This window comes from Sciurus vulgaris (assembly GCF_902686455.1).
Source record: "Sciurus vulgaris genome assembly, chromosome: 7".
Taxonomy (NCBI): domain Eukaryota; kingdom Metazoa; phylum Chordata; class Mammalia; order Rodentia; family Sciuridae; genus Sciurus; species Sciurus vulgaris.
Genome location: NC_136467.1, coordinates 113,619,957 through 113,636,695, shown reverse-complemented (window position 1 = coordinate 113,636,695; position 16,739 = coordinate 113,619,957).

Sequence of the window (16,739 nt, the reverse complement as noted above, 5' to 3'; positions counted from 1 at the left end):
AATGCATTGTTAGGAGATTCTGTCATTGTGTAAAATGTGCTTACACAAAAGACTGTATGGGTTGGTTCCTTGTTGTGGCCTCTGGATGCAGTCAAGAGAGAAGGTAGCCAGGTAAGGTGGTGCACACCTGTAACCCCTGACTCAGGAGGCTGACGCAGAAGGATTGCAAGTACTAGGCCAGCCTAGGCAACTTAGCAAGACCCTGTTTCAAAATTAAAATAAAATAAACAGAGCTGGGGATATAGGTCAGTGGTAGAGTGCCCGGGCTTCATTTTCCAGTACAGAAAAAAAAAAAAAAAAAAAAAAAAAAAAAAAAAAAAAAAAGCATGTACTCAGACCCAGCAATTTCACTTTTAGGAATGTATCCTTCAGAATACTTGAATATATGAAAAATGACATATGTAGCTGTTCATTTAAAAAAAATGCAAAGAGAGAGAGAAAGAGAGATGGGGAGGGAGAGAGAGAGAGAAATGTATGAGACTGCTGGTAGTGTAAAATGGCATACTGTTTTATAGTAAATGTAAAATAAAGCAACAGGAGTACACCCTAACGAACAAAGTATAGTAAAGTAAAATACATAAGCCAGTAGTATAATCATTCATTATCATTATCAAACATTATGTATTGTTCATAATAAAAGTATATATGACAGGCAACCCAGTAGGTTTGTTTACATGAGCATCACCACAAACTTCAACGTCACTGTACAATGGGAATTTGACTCCATTAGAATTTTGTGGGGCCACTGTCTACCTGTGAGGTGTGGACCAAACTCATGCAGTGCACTACTGTACAATGTAAACCTTAAGCAGAAGTTCTTTGAGTATGGTACAAGGACCTTGAGAGGGAAATCCTTGAAACCCATTCAGGAGGTCTGCAAGGTCCTCCCTGTTCCAACTGCATATTTGTGTGAGGCTGAATTTTCTTTCTACATGTCAATGAAAGAACATATGGTAACAGATTGCACAAGCAGATAGGAGAAGCCATATGTCTTTTATTAAGCTAGACATTAAAAAGATTTGCGAAAATGCAAAGAATGCCGCTCTTCTCACTAATTTTTTGGGAAAATATAGTTATTTTTCACAAAAACACATTATTTATGTTAACATGTAATGGCTTTATCATTTTATTTTAATTAATTAAAAATATTTTAAGCTTTTCAGTTTAAATTCTAATAGACATAACCCACATAGAAGCTCACAGGGAGTCTTCAATACTTTGCAGGAGTATAACCTGAAACTAAATACTTGAAAATTACTGCTCTGGACAACCACACAAAAATGCATAACAAAGATGGAACAGTTACCACCTGTAATCCCAGCAACTCCGGAGGCTGAGGCAGGAGGATCACCAGTTCAAAGTCAGCTTCAGCCAAATGGAGGCACTAAGGAACTCAGTGAGACCCTGTCTTTAAATAAAATTCAAAAAAGGACTGGGGATGTGGCGGAGTGGTTAAGTGCTCCTGAGTTCAATCCCCAATACCAAATAAATAAAATAAAATAAGATAAAATAAAATAAAGATGGAACAACCCAAATGCCCGTGAGTGGATGAATAGATATACAAAGTGTGTCTATACATACAATGGAATTTGTGAATTTGTGAATGACAAATGCAGCACTGAGATGTGCTGTCAAACAGATGAACCTCGGAACATTATGAAAAAAACAGACAGAAAAAGGCACATATTCATGATTCCATTTATATGAAATGTTCAGAAGAGGCAAACGCACAGAGACAGCAGATTGGTGGTTGCCAGGTGCCGAGGCGAGGAGAACGGGGAGGGCTGCTTGATGGATATGGCGTTTTATTTTGGAGTTTTGCTGCATTGCCCAGGCTGGCCTTGAACTCTTGGGCTCAGGCAATGAAAATGTTTTAAAACTAGGTAGAGGTGGTGGTTGCCGAACATTGTGATGTGAAAAATACTACTGAACGTACATTTTATTATTATTTTTATTTATTATATATTATTATTTTTATGTGGCACTAGGGATTAAACTCAGGGCACTCTACCACTGCACCACATCTCCTTTTTATTTTATTTTGAGATAGTGTCTTACTAAATAGCTCAGGCTGGCCTCAAACTTGTGATCCTCCTGTTTTGGCTTCCTGAGTCCCTGGAATTACCAGCATGCACCACCACACCTGGCTGAAATGTGCACTTTAAAAGTGGTTAATTTTGTGCTATGTAAATCTCACCTTGATGAAAAAAATACGAGAAAATATCATTAAAAAGACAAAAGAGAATTTAAGCTATAAAAGCTATTTAGTTAATTTAAAAGAAGGCAGGAAAGGAGAAACGAGGGCCAAAACCACGTGGCACAAATAGAAAACAAATAGCAAATTGGTAGGACTAAACCAAGCCATATGTCTAATTACATTGTTCTGTGACCTAGCCATTCCTCTTCTAGATACTCAACCAAAGGAAATGAAAATGTTTGTTTTCAAAAAGTCTTGTACGTGGATGTTCATAGCAACTTTACTTTAACAGTCAAGAACTCGAAACAAGACAGGTGTCCATCAATGGGAGAATGGATGAAAAAGGTGCAATATAGTCCTTTAATGAACTACAGCTCAGTGATGTAAAAGAACAAACTACTGCTATATATACCATGTCTAAAAAGATGTCAAGTGAAAGAAGACTGATAAAAGAGTACGCGCTTCTTAATGATTTCTTTTCCATGAAGTTCTAAAACAGTCAAACTAATGTATTTTTTAAAAATATTTTTAGTTGTAGATGGACACAATATCTTTATTTAATAATTTATTTATTATTATGTGGTGCTGAGGATCAAACCCAGTGCCTCACACATGCTAGGCAAGTGCTCTGCCACTGAGCAACAAACACAGCCCCAAACTAATGTATTTTTCAAGCTGATTTTTAAATCTGATTTTTTTAAAAGCAGTTGCCTCTGGAGGTTGGGGGCAAGACTGATTAAGGAAGGACTCAAGGGAACCTTTTGGGGTGATGAAAATGTTCTATTTTTGTTGTTGTTGTTCTATTTCTTCAGAGGAGTTCAGATTACACTTGCTGCATATACTTGTGAAAACTCACATCAGAACATTTCACAGGGCCGGAAGTGGTGGTGCCCACCTGTAATGCCAGCTACCTGGGAGGCTGAGGCAGGATAATTCCAAGGTGGAGGTCAGCCTAAGCAACTTAGTGAGACCGTGTCTCAAAATAAAATATAAAAGGGATATAGGTCAGTAGCAAAGTACTCCTGGGTTCATTACCCAGTACGGAAAAAAATTTGTAGTATGTATTTTTTTCATTTTTTCATTGTGATAAAAACCATATAGCAAATTTACCATCTCAACCATTTTAGGTGAACAGTTGAGGGGTATAAAGCACATTCACACCACAGTGCAACCATTACCAACATCCATCTCCAGAACTTATTCATCAACTAAACTGAGGTTCTATACCCATTCAACTCCCCATTTTCCCACCTCCAGCTTCTGGCAACCACCTTTCTACTTTCTTTTTTTTCTTTTTTTTGCGGTACTGGGGATTGAACTCAGGGCCTTGTGCTTGCGAGGCAAGTACTCTACCAGCTGAGCTATCTCCCCAGCCCCACCTTTCTACTTTCTATCTCCACGATTTTGACTAAGTACCTGTTTAAGTGGAATTATACAGTATTTGTTTTTTTGTGGCTGGTTATTTCACTTAGCCCTCAAGTTTCACCCATGTTGTAGCATAGTGGTCACATAGCTGCCTTCCATGTTGTAGACCATGTTGGAGTTTCCTTCTTCTTTAAAGCTAAATAATATTCCATTTTGCTGTGTTTTGCTTACCATTCATCCATCCGTGGGTTTGAGGGTTGCATCCATGTTTTGGCTATTGCAAACAGTGCTACTGTGAACGTGGAAATGGAACTATCTCTCCAGCACCTTTTAAAAATTCTTTGGGATTTGATATCCCAAAGTGAAATGGATGATCCTACGGTAATCCTATTTTTAATTTTTTTGAGGAACTGCTATGCTGTAGTCCACCGTGGTTCTACCATTTTGCATTCCCATTGACGGTGCATGAGGGTTCCAATTTCGCTACATTCTTGCTCTCAGTTGTTATTTCCTATTTTTTTCCCCTGGTAGTATCTATCCTGATAAAGGTGCAGTGGTTTCATAATATGTAAATTTTAGAACAACTACTGCCGTAACACCCTGAATTAATGTCGTATCTAGTTGATGATAGGATTGCTGAAGTGTTTAGGGGTAAAGTGTTTTGATGTTCGCAGTGTACTCTAAAATGCCACAGAAGAAGTTAGATTGATGATGGGTGGATCTGTGACAAGGCGACAAGTATAAGAAAATGTGGGCCATGTGGTGTCCAGGCTGTGTGCCTATGCATACTTACTGTGTGATTCTTTCAACTTCTCTTATGTCTGAACATATTCGTACTAAATCATTTTGAAGGATTTTCTTTGTCTTGAAGCTTAGCTGTGCAAGACTGAGATTCTTTTAGTGACTGGGAGGGGGGCCCAAGGGGCTGAGAGGACCCCTCCAGCAATGCAGAAGCCTTTGGGGAAATGGTGTATAAACAACCGACTGGAGATACATGTGTTGTGGTGTGAGGGAGAAAGAACAAAAGGACCAAGGACAGTGAGAAAGTAGGATGATGGCTAGAGAGAATCCACCCTTGGATGTCCACCTGGCACAGAGAGGAGAGGGGATTTCACACACCACCATTTTACTATTGCTTTAGGCACTTGAAACTGTAGCCAAGAGAGTGAGGTGAACTAGGAGAGGTCAGTTGGCTGCCTGGGCAAGCTCTCCAAATATCATGGTAGTACTAGGGCTTAGGGTTTGGTTCCCAGGATTGTAAATTAGAAACTTAAGTGTCTAAGTGGCCCTATGTATGCCCAAATCCTGCTAGCCCAGGTCACAGGAAAGCATTGCACAAACCATAGTGCTGTGACATGGAACTGCCAATTGACTCAGATGCTCAGGGCATGCACATGCCCCTCACTTAGACCCTACAAGTGTTCACATTTTCCTCTATTTGCCTGGTCACCTTCCCATACACCTGTCTACCTATCAATCCATGCTGTTCTGATGTATTTCAAAGTCAATTGCAATGAGATAGTCATTGCATTCTGTCTCTTGTGGGCATGAGAAGCAAGTGTTTTCAGAAGCCTCCTTGTTGAGCAGAGCATCACAGCACAGGGAGTGAGTGGGCGGATGTCTCAGTGGCCAACATCATTGAGTAGTCAGACTGGTGCCTGCAAATCCCACTCGAATGTTCACCTTGGATGAATCATTGGCACACTCTCTCCCTGATGGGGCTGGAGACACACTCTCATGTTTTTGACCCTTGATCGTCTTTCTGAACTCCACGCCTCTAGATGCTCTGCTGCTTCCGTTAGCAAATTATTTCTCCATGTGACACAATGGATTCGGCTGTGACTTCTTAAGTCAATTATCCCACAAATATTTTTCATAATTTCTTAATTACACCTTTGCAAGCCACCTGTAACAGCCATCAGGGTGACTGCAGTGGCAGCCAGCCAGGTGCTCACACTCTCTATGGGTTCAGTTGGGATTTCACCCTATGAGTTTTTCCTGCCTCCCACTTACCCTTCCCTGCTGGCACATGGACATTATTTCTCTCTCTCTCTCTTTTTTTTTTTTTTTTTGCTGTGCTGGGGATTGAACCCGGGGTCTTGTGCTTGGCGAAGCAAGCACTCTAACAACTGAGCTACATCCCCAGTCCTACGGAATATTTTTGATACCTTGAAAAGTGGCGTTTTATTTTTTGTACAATTTATTCTTACAATAATTCTTTGGTTTGACTAAAACAAATCTTCAGTATCACTAAAGTTGACTCTGATGGGATTTTCTCTCATCTCAGATGTAATCCCTGAGCATTCTTCTCCTGATTGGCAGATAGACAACTGTAAAACATGCCTACCATGACTAATGGAGGTATTGTGTGCATTTGTCAAATTTCATGTCAAAATATTTCAGGGTGTGTAATTTAAGAAAAATTCTAAACTAATACTGAATCTAGTCGGTGAAATACAAGCTGAAGTGTTTAGGGATGGTGTTCTGGTATTTACAACTTACTTTGAAGTGCATCAAAAATAGGATGAATTTAGATTTATTCATTTTAGACATAGAGAAAAGGATCCAAAATTTCGAGACTGCATGTGTTGAGGGAAACAAGGTGATGTTAGTCAAAAGTTACAATTTTAGTTAGACAGGAAGAATAAGTTTTTGAGTGCTGGAAATGTTGCTCAGTGCTAGAGTTCTTTCTTTCTTTCTTTTTAGGGTTGGAAGTCTTTTTTTTTTTTTTAAGTTGTTGATGGACCTTTATTTTATGTATTTATTTTATGTGGTGCTGAGAATCAAACCCAGTGCCTCACACATACCAGGCTAGCAGTCTGCCACTGAACCACAACCCCAGTCCAGTGGTAGAGTTCTTATCTACATGCACTAGGATCTGTGTTCAATCCTCAGTACCAAAAAATTAATTAACTAACTAAAAATGTGTATTCAAGATATATCGCATGGCATGGTTTCTATAGTTAACAATTATGTAAAGCATATTTCAAAATTGCTAAGAGAGTAGTTTTAAATGTTCACATGACAAAAATAATAAATATATGAGGTGATAGCTATGCCAGTTAGCTTGATTTATTCATTTTACAATGTATACATTTTATTCATTTTACAATATATACATTTATCAAAGCATCATGTTACCCATAAAAATACATAATTATTATTTTTCAATTTAAAAACTCTCATAAGGTTCTAGGCCCCAGATTACTAGAGCACTATTACTTCACTTATTTTTTTAAAAAGTAGTATTTATTCTTTCTTTTCCTTTTTAATTTCATGGTTCTAGGGATGGAACCCAGGGCCTTCTGCATGTTGAGCAAGTGCTCTACCATTGAGCTACATCCCTGGGTCCTTATTATTAATTTTTTTTCCTAGAACAAAAGTGTGTGTGTATTATAAAAATAGCTGACATTTGAGCAACCTCTTTTAAATTGTGGGTTTTTTTTTTTTTTTTTTTTTTTTGTGAATGCTGGGGTTATGCCGTTTAGGGAACGACGAGTCATAGGTCTGAGCTGCTTTCATGCTGTGCAGTTGAAGAAATGAGGGGCTAAGATTGGAAAAGTACAGATCTAGGGGCCCATCCCACCCAGCAGGTGGTGCATTTGAAAGGCTGGTGAAGTTCATGTGGGCAAGTGCCAGTGACACCATTAAGAATCTATTTTTCATCAGAATTGACCAAGGTCCAGAGTTCTGCATAGCGTTTTCCTTGAGGAAATCCTAAATAAAGGATATTCTCTGAATAGATTTCCAAAAGTAAAGAAGAAAACATGCAGATTAGTGTGTCTGGATTCTTCTACTCATACAAGGGGAAAAAAAGCACATGCAATCATATTTGCTTGTTCAGCTCTAGAAGGGATCAAGAGAGGGAACAGGTTTTTCTCTGGGGATGAAGTGGAGGTGGGGCCTGGCCAGCTGGAGCTTGGTGTGTGAGGGAGGCTTTCTCTGAATGCCTTTGTAGGTTTTGATTTTGTACGCTAGGTATGGATTTTTTTCTTTTTTTAGTTATAGATGGACACAATACCTTTATTTTATTTATTTATTTATATTTAAGGGGTGCTGAGGATGGAACCCAGTGCCTCACATGTGCTAGGCAAACTCTCAACCACTGAGCCACAACCCCAGCCCTAGGTACACGGATTTTCTGTTCAAAATTACATAGATTATGAACAGAAAGAATATAGAATATGAAACAGTATTTGTTTGTTCTACAAGAAACTTTATTATCAAATGCTCCTTTCACAAAGATAGTCAGACAGACCCCTTTATAAATAGGGTATTTTCGGGTGCAGAGAGCATTGTCTTCCGGAGCACACTCTGCAAAGGCGGTGTCATAGGACGACTGTGGGAGTCAAATGGGCTCAGTGACCAGAGTGTCTCACTTCCCTGCGGCTTCCTTCCCTCTTGTTATTGAGCTGTTAGGAGTGGAGAGAGATGCTCTGGCTTTGATCTAGAAAGCCCTTCCGCAAAAAGTACTTAATAAATGAGAACACAGTTCCATTATCCCTTTTGAAATGGGGCCTCTGTCTGTCTGTAAGGATGTCTGGAGAATGGAAATGTAAACACAGAATTGGGAATACGAATATGAGTGCAGCTCGCATCTGCCATCAGTTTACTTCCGCTGTCTTTGAGATGCTATTAAAAATGCATGCAGGATGTGAGTGAGATAAAACGTACCAAGATTCAAGTTGACTCTAATTACCACAGCACTCTGGCCCTTCAGCTTCCAGGGGCGTTAAGCCATCTGGGGCACAGCCCAGAAGAACAGGAAGGAAGAAAGCCTCTGAGCAGTGGGAGAGCTGCTTTCCAAGGGGTTTCTCTCCCACACTTGCTCAGAACCTGCGGAAGCAGCAACTTAGTTTATTTAATAATAATTGCTACCTCTTATTGGGCATTATTATGTTTCAGATAGCTTTTTTTTTTTTTTTTAATTTAGTGCTGGGGATCAAATCCAGGTCCCCATATATGCTAGGAAGGTGCTCTGTCATTCAGTTACACGCCCCCAACCCCAAGTAACATGCTTTGTATATGATAAAGGATTGAGTTCTCACAAAAACCCAATGAGGTAAGTTATTATTATTCCCATTTTACAGATGAAGAAACCAAGAAAGATTAGGTGACTTTCTTAATATCATACAAATACTAAGTGGCAGAGCAGCTGTTTGAACCCAGGCAGCCTGGTTCCACAACCTCTGCTATTAACCCTCATCGGATCATGTGTGTGTGTGTGTGTGTGTGTGTGTGTGTGTGAATGAGTATGTGTTTAATGCATATAATTCATTTTTTAAAATTGCTTGTCATTTGTTTTATGGGTTTGACGTAAAGACAGCGATAGTACTTCAAACTAAAAATAAAGCCGGGCGCACTGGCACTGCATGCTTGTAATCCCAGCGACTCAGGAGACTAAGTCCCCAGGATTGCGAATTCAAAGCCAACCTTAGCAAAAAGTGAGGTGCTAAGTAACTCAGTGAGACCCTGTCTGTAAATAAAATACAAAACAGGGCTGAGGATGTGGCTCAGTGGTTGACTGCTTCTGAGTTCAATTCCTGATACTCCCCCAAAACAACCCCCCCAAAGCTAAAAATATCATAAAACCTAGAAATCTAGACTTGTTAGAAAGATTTCTATTTACCCAAGTCCAAAGTTATTACTCAGACTTAGAGTATTACCAAACTGGCTTAGGAATAATGCATGTCATAGTTAACATCATAACTGGTAATTGTGTGCATAGTAGACACCCAAGAATTTTCCCATTCCCAAAACAAAGCCGAAAGCCATTGTGTGTGTAGTGTATGCTTACTGCGATAGTTTGAACAGAGAAGCTTTAGAGGGTCCCCTAAAGGCCAAGGTGTTAAAGGCTTAGTCCCCCGGCTGGTGCTACTGGAAGTGGAGGAAGCTTTAAGAGGTGGGGTCTAGTGGAAAGTCTTCGGGTCTTGGGGGGATGTCTCTGAAGGGGATAGTGGAACCCAGGCCTTTTCTCCTCTTTCACTTCCTGCCCATGAAGGGGAACAGTTGTCCTCCATGCTTTCTGCACCATGATTCACTGCCTCACCCCAAGCACAAAAGCAATGGTGTCCTTTGTTAAAACCCTTGGCCAGAACAAACTTTCCTCTTGATAGATTGATTATATCGAGTACTTGTGACAATAAAGAAAAGCTGGCTAACAGAATGTTTAGTCATCTTTGCTGATGCTGTGACTTAAAACACATAATTCTAGAAGGCTCAGGTCTTTGGTTTTCTGACCCTTGGCAGGGTAGGAAGTAGGATCATTAGAAATGAGCCCTCCATCACATCAAGAGGATTTTCTGTGGACAATGGCTATTGAGTCTCTTGCTGTTGGGCATGGCCAGGTGGGTAAGTGCTGTCCTCAGACTAGGAACCAGAAGTGAAGTATGGCAGGTCATCCGAGTTCTGCTCTTCTGTCCATCCTTCTTTACAGCCTGCGACATGGCCTGAGGGGTAAGGTGATGAGAAGGGTAACATCTGGCGATGACAGAGCAAGAGGATGGAAAGATCTTGAATTCCTGACCCTGTGGAGTCTCTACAGAACCCATGGGCTACCTGCTCCTGCATTGCTTCATGGGAGAGGAAAAGACTCTTGTTTAAACCACTGTAAATCCCTCTAAGAGCAGCCAAACTCACAAGCCAATGAATCTACCCCAGGTCATGAAAAAAAAATTATGTTTGTGAATTTTGTTAAAGAGTCTAGGAAATATTCAAAGCATTTTAGAATGAATTCAATAACATATTCAGCTTTGAGGCTTAATAGAAACATCTTTAGTTGTTTGGAAAATTCCTTAATGATGGTAGAAAGAGGAGGTATGCTTTATTTGGTTGGTGTAATAAAGATTGTAAATTCAATTCATTTCTGCAAATGTTTATGGAATGGCTACTGTGTGCCAAGTGAGGTCAATCGATAAGAGTTCTGACCTCTCAGTCAGCGGGTATTTAGAAAAATTTGATGTAAAAGAACTGATCCAAAGTTGCCACAAGATTAAAGAAAGAGATTGGGATTTACTGATTGAAATTTACTTATTGGGAATTTTCTCATAGAAGACAATAATACAGTTGTATCCCTGCAGATATTTGGGTCAGAGGGAGGTTCTTATAAAGTGGTCAGGACAAATGTGACGTTTGTCCAAGGTGGAATGTACTTGGTTTATGTGAAGCTCATGTCAAAGTCATGGGGCGTGTTCCTGGCATTGATGCCATTGGGATCCAGTCATAAAGCTCCATGTAACACTCTAATGGTTTTGCTGACCTGTGGTGTGCTGGTAAACAGTAGTGTAGGGAACCGGGCCAGGGTGACTCAGGGGAAATCATGGCTGAAAGGACTGAAGATGACTGTAAGGAGGTCAAGCTGGGTCCCTTGAGTGTTGTGAGGACACGGACAGATGAGCATGTGTGGGGGACCTCTCTGCCATGTCCTGCGTGGATGAGAAAAGGGCTAACTGCTGGAGGAGGATGTTGGCTGTATATCACACAATTACCTGAAAACTTATCTAATCAATAAACACACAAGAGCCAATACTCTTTTTAAATGAGAGGGGGCATGACGGGTTTGGCCATACCAGCTCCGGCCTCTAACCGTAACAACATGGAGTTGCCCAACTCTCTTTTATTTATAGACAGACAGGTAAAGGGGGCAAGACCCAGAGGAGCTTCTTCTGTGATGGACAGGATAGGGTGGAGTTAGGGGAGCCATTCTCTCAGGGAAACTAGATAGGGAACCATCTGATACTGCTAGAAAAGGATGGCTTCCCACAAGCATGGGCGTGTCAAAAAGGACCAGTGTGTTCTGGGCATGTAACTCTGTGGTAGAGCACTTGCCTAGCATGTGCATGGCCCTAGGTTTGATCCCCAGCACTGCAAAACATCATCAACGATAAATAATGGTGGCACGGGCTGGGGAGATAGCTAGGTTGGTAGAGTGCTTGCCTCGTAAGCACAAGGCCCTGGGTTCAAACCCCAGCACCACAAAATAAATAAATAAATAAATAAAAAATAATAACGGTGGCGGAACACATAATGTGACTCCAACTTGGGGCATCCCAGAAGACTGTTGAGAAAGACATCCCAGCTTAGCGCTAAGCCCAGGAGGACCAGCTGTGCTGGGCAGTCCTCAGGTTTCCTTAGCAAGGAACACTTGTGTTTTATGGAAGTTGGAACTGAAAGGCCCAGTTAGGCTTCGCTTCCTGGAGAAATGTGTCCACTGAACCTAGCGTCCTCCGTTTTCCCTTTGCCCTTTCCTTCTTGTTTGAAGCTCTTCCCAATGTGGGGCAGGTTCCTGCAGACTTTAGGATGACCAGTGTGTTGTCTTGGACATGAGTGAACAACTATTACCTCAATCCATCACCCAGGAATTGGAAGGTCTTCATTTTTAAGAAGTGTTGAGAGCTGTGGGCCATGCTGCCTCACAAGGACAGACAGTATGGGCGCTCTAGCCATCAGCTCTGGAGATGCCGATGCCATCCTTCCCTCAGCAGGGGGCCATGGGGAATGAAAAATCAGAAGTAGTAGATGGCACTTGGGAGGCTAAGAAAAAAGTCAGTAATTAATTACTTTGGAGCAGTCTGGCAGAAATAGTGATGCTTAGAAGACACTTGATGTTTTCTTCTCCCCAGATAGTAGTGACTCAGGAAGGGTCCAGAGAATGGCAATTAGGTAGAGGGGGAAGAACGCAGGGGAGAAGCAAGAAAAAGTAGAGTCGGGTCAGTCGTGAGAATGCTTTCCCTGATATCTGGTTTGAGTTTGACTTTCTGGGGGTCTCACCCCAAACTTTTCCTTACCTCTTCAGTCTCCAGAGATAAAACCTGGGTTTGACTTTGTCTGAGTCTTAAGTTAAAGTCCAAATCCAGCAGCATGTGGTCATGGGCTTTTAAAAATAAATGCCTATACTTTAATTTTCAGGAAAATTGCTTTTTTCCATATAAAGAAATATATATGCACACATACACACATATTTATGGATATGTGCACAGGTATGTATAGAGTAAACATCTATGTATGTACATATATGTACATACTCATTTGACTTTTAAGCAAGATTTATTTATCATGCTTGTTTTCATGCAAAACTTTGTGACTGACATTTAAAAAGATACTAAAGTAGAGGAAATAAATACCAAAAAGAAAGCCCTTGAATTTTGCTGAAATGAAATTTTTATTATAAATGAGAAGTCTTCTATTTACCTTGACTGAGTTAACATTGTCCTTTTGACATAATAGATAAATATACTGAGCTGTAAATATTTGATAGACTATACTAAGTACCTGGATTTTAATCTAATCTCTCCCTGCAAAAAAAGGTGAGGGGTATAAAATTGCTTCCCGAAGTTCTTAGGAGAGAGAATTCAACCTGTAACATAGCCTTCGAAGCAAGGTGTCCAGAGCCCTGTGTCTCCTCCCGTTCTCCATCCTCTTGCCCTCTTTCATTTTCTTTGCAGCACTTATTTCTATTTCCCATTTTTATATTTATTTTTCTGGCACTTTAGCACTTGCCATTGAAGTATGACAAAGATTCAAAAAAGTGCATGTAGGTGAATTTGTAGGTGCTGGATGGATGTCCCAATGGTCAGAAACTTTAAAAAAAGATAATTGTTTATTTAATTGTAAATATATGTTACTGTTTTAACTATATATTTATTTATTTACTTATTTATTTAGTACTGGGAATTGAACCCTGGGGTGCTTAACCTATGGGCCACATTCCTAGCCCTTTTAAAAAAAAAAAATTATTTAGAGACAGGGTCTTTCTTCGTTGCTTAGGGCCTTGCTAAGTTCCTGAGGCTGACCTTTAATTCATGCTCCTCCTGCCTCAGCCTCCCAAGCCACTGGGATTACAGGCATGCGCCACCATGCCTGGAAACCATTTTAAATGTACATTCCCGTGGCCGTGCAGTCGTCACCACTGAACACCTCTAGATGGAAGCTCTGCACCCATTAAACACTCACTTCCCATTGCCCATCCTCCAGCCCCTGACAGTCACGGTTGTCCACCAAATCCACAGATTTGCTATGCAGCTAATGTTTCAGTGTCAGACCAGCGTCTCCCGTGTGGGCAATAGGAGTTGCTGACTTCACAGTTAACTTCCTTTGCTGATCACAGGAATAAGTGGATTCCTTCCACTTAAGTGGATTCAGCTCTATGAATTTGACTATTTTGGGTACCTCACATATGTCATTGACCTTTTGTTTTTTGATACTGTGGCATGGAACCCAGGAGTGATTAACCACTGAGCAATATCCCTAGCCCTTTCTTTTTATTTATTTATTTATTTTATTTCAAAACAGGGTCTTGCTAAATAACTTAGGGCCTCACTAAGTTGCTAAGCCTGGATCCTCCTGCCTCAGTCTCCAGAGTTGCTGGGATTACAGGTGTGTACCACCTTGTTGGTCATGAACTTTTTTTTTAGTTTTTTTTTTTTTTTTTTATTTGTTGGTCATAGACTTTTGATATAAGAAGACTGATTGGCTGTGACCCTGAGCACCACACATCATGTGCTTCCTGTTTCTTTATATTTGCCGTAAGTTGGTTATTGGCCAGCTGTGTGATGATCATCCCTAACTAGCTATGGTGCCTTAAAGACTGTTCCTACAGATGTTTCTCTCATCCTGTCATCACTGGGAGAAACTACCATGCAGCTAATATTTCAGTATCAGACCACAGTCTCCAGTGTGGGCAATAGGAGCTGCCAACTTCAGAGTTAACTTCTTTTGCAGGTCACAGTAATAAGTGGATTCCTTCCACTTAAGTGGATTTGGCTCATGATCAGTGGCAATGTGAACACCATTGCTCAGAAATCAAAGCTGTGTTTGAAGGATGCTGCCTGTGCTAGTGATGAGGTCTAAATTTTTTTCTTCATCTACTTTAAGAGATTTCTTCTTAATTATGTAGCTTTTATACCCAAAAGAGTGCCTGTTTTTTAAAAAGTGTTAAATGTGCAGTTCTGCCTCTTTTCTGTCCTTACCCTTTCCCTCAATCTGAATCCTGTTTAGCTAAGCAAGGAACATCTGGAACTTTTAAAGGCTTGTTCCACTGGGAGAAAGGCACATCTGGTTTAAAGTCTTTCTGGAACATGAAAAAGCAGAACAAAAATTTGAAAAGATTGAAGCGTGTTGGGAGAACATGTCCATACCTTATTCCAGAGCATGCCACTCCTAAGGCATTTGCTCCGGAGGCAAAGGGCAGTCCTGAAACCAAGGCTCTTCTCTCTCCAAAGCTTGCGAGCAGGCTGGTGGTCCTGAACATGGCTACAAGTTCATCTCCAGAGCTAGAGGAGACTGAAGAGGAAGGGACTTCCTCTCTAGTTATAAAGTAACAAGGACCAATTACTTCATGGATATCTTGGAGGAACTGTTGAGAACATGAAATTCATTGGATTCAACCATTGCTCTCAACTTCCATATTAGAACTGTGCTAAGGCACTCTGTACCCTGGAACTTTGTATTTTTTCCCACTTGTGTGGATGGAGTATATGTTCTCGCTTCACTGACTTGAGATCTTCCCATGTGACTTGTTTTGGACAACAGAACATGGGTGAAAGTGACCATGATATGCCTCTCAAGAGACATGGTGTGTTTTTATTGACCCTCTTGTACTTATGCCATTTGACACAAGACAACCATGCCTCCTGGTGTTGCTGGTCCCAGGAGAATTAGACAAATCCCAGGGAGTCAACCGGAACCTGAGCTGCACCAGGAGCCAGGTCTAACTGATCTTCAGCCTGAAGTAGATCGAGGCTAGCTGACCTCCAGACTCATGAGTGAGAAGAAAATACATGTTTCTCGTTGGAGGCTGCTGAGCTTTGAGGTGGTTTGTTACGTAATATTGTGGCAATAGCCAAGTAGCACACACAAAATGGCAGAAACCAAAAGGAAAAGGGTAAGTGAAGCAGAGCTGACATGTGAGGTAAGAAGGAAGTGAGGATGGCCTCTGAGCAGAGAGCAATTGGGAAGAGTGTCCAAGAACAAGATGGAGATAATGGGAAAGAAGGATTACTGCAGCAGCAATTCCACCCAGGACTGGATGGACAGTGGGAGAGGAATACCACACACACACACACACACACACACACACACACACACACACACAGCCTCTGTGCCTTTAGTGAGCACACAGCCTTTCTAGTTTTTGTTCTGTGTTGACAATGTCTGGGAGGTCTCCAGAGAGTAAAAATTTGATTCTTATTAGGGTCCAGATTTCCAATGATGGGATCTACCGGGGTTCATAGTCACCACAATGTGCTAGTGGAACAATAGAAATGTAGAGTACCTGAGATCTCAGGATCAGACTCTGTTGAATAGATATTGGCACCACCAGCTGCGATGTTCCCTAACTTTAAATCATCCTTGGTACAGGGCTAGTCCTCCAAGGCAGAGCTTTTGGGTTATCTGGGCTCTGTAAGGTCCTGCAGGCCTTACTTAACCTCTCTGAATTGAGGTTTGGAGGCAAGAGGGTAATAACAGGACCAACCCCAAAGGACTGCTAGAAGGAGTAAATGAGCAAAAACCTATGTGTGTGGCCCAGAGGGAAACCCTCCATGAGTTAATATGAACAACTATGCTGCCATTTTCTAATGAGGATTGATATCTAGTATTTAGTAAGAAATAACGTGATATTTTACTGAGCCTAGACATTTATCAAAAGTAGAAGTCTTATCAAATGGACTGTAACACCAAGTCTGAACTCTCATTGGCAACATCCTGAGAAGAAATCATTCTTCCCACCATTTTCCCTCAGCCCACATCAGCCAGCACGCTGGCTTTTGCTTTCCTTTCTTGTTCTTCTCAGGAAAATCTGCCTATTCTTATGCTTGCTGGGGAGAAAGGTGGAGGTGGACCTGAAGGAACAGATGGCAGAGCTCAGCAGGATGTTCCATCCTACCACCAGCCTGGGCCATGGACATATTTTATATCTGGCTCTTCCACTGTGGCTAGGTGACCCCTCTGCTTTACCTATGGCTTGTGACCTTTATTCATTACACCAACCAGCTGGGGCATTTTTAGCCAGACCCATCCCGTCACAGGAACTTGCACTTATTTTCCCGATCTATTGCAGATGTTAGCTCTGGTTCTGTCTTGTACTTCTCCAGGGGAGAATTTCCCAGGCCATGAGCTTCCTGCCTAGCCATTTTGGTATTTTTCTTAGGGTTTGTGTGGAAGGGCCCATCTGTCCCAG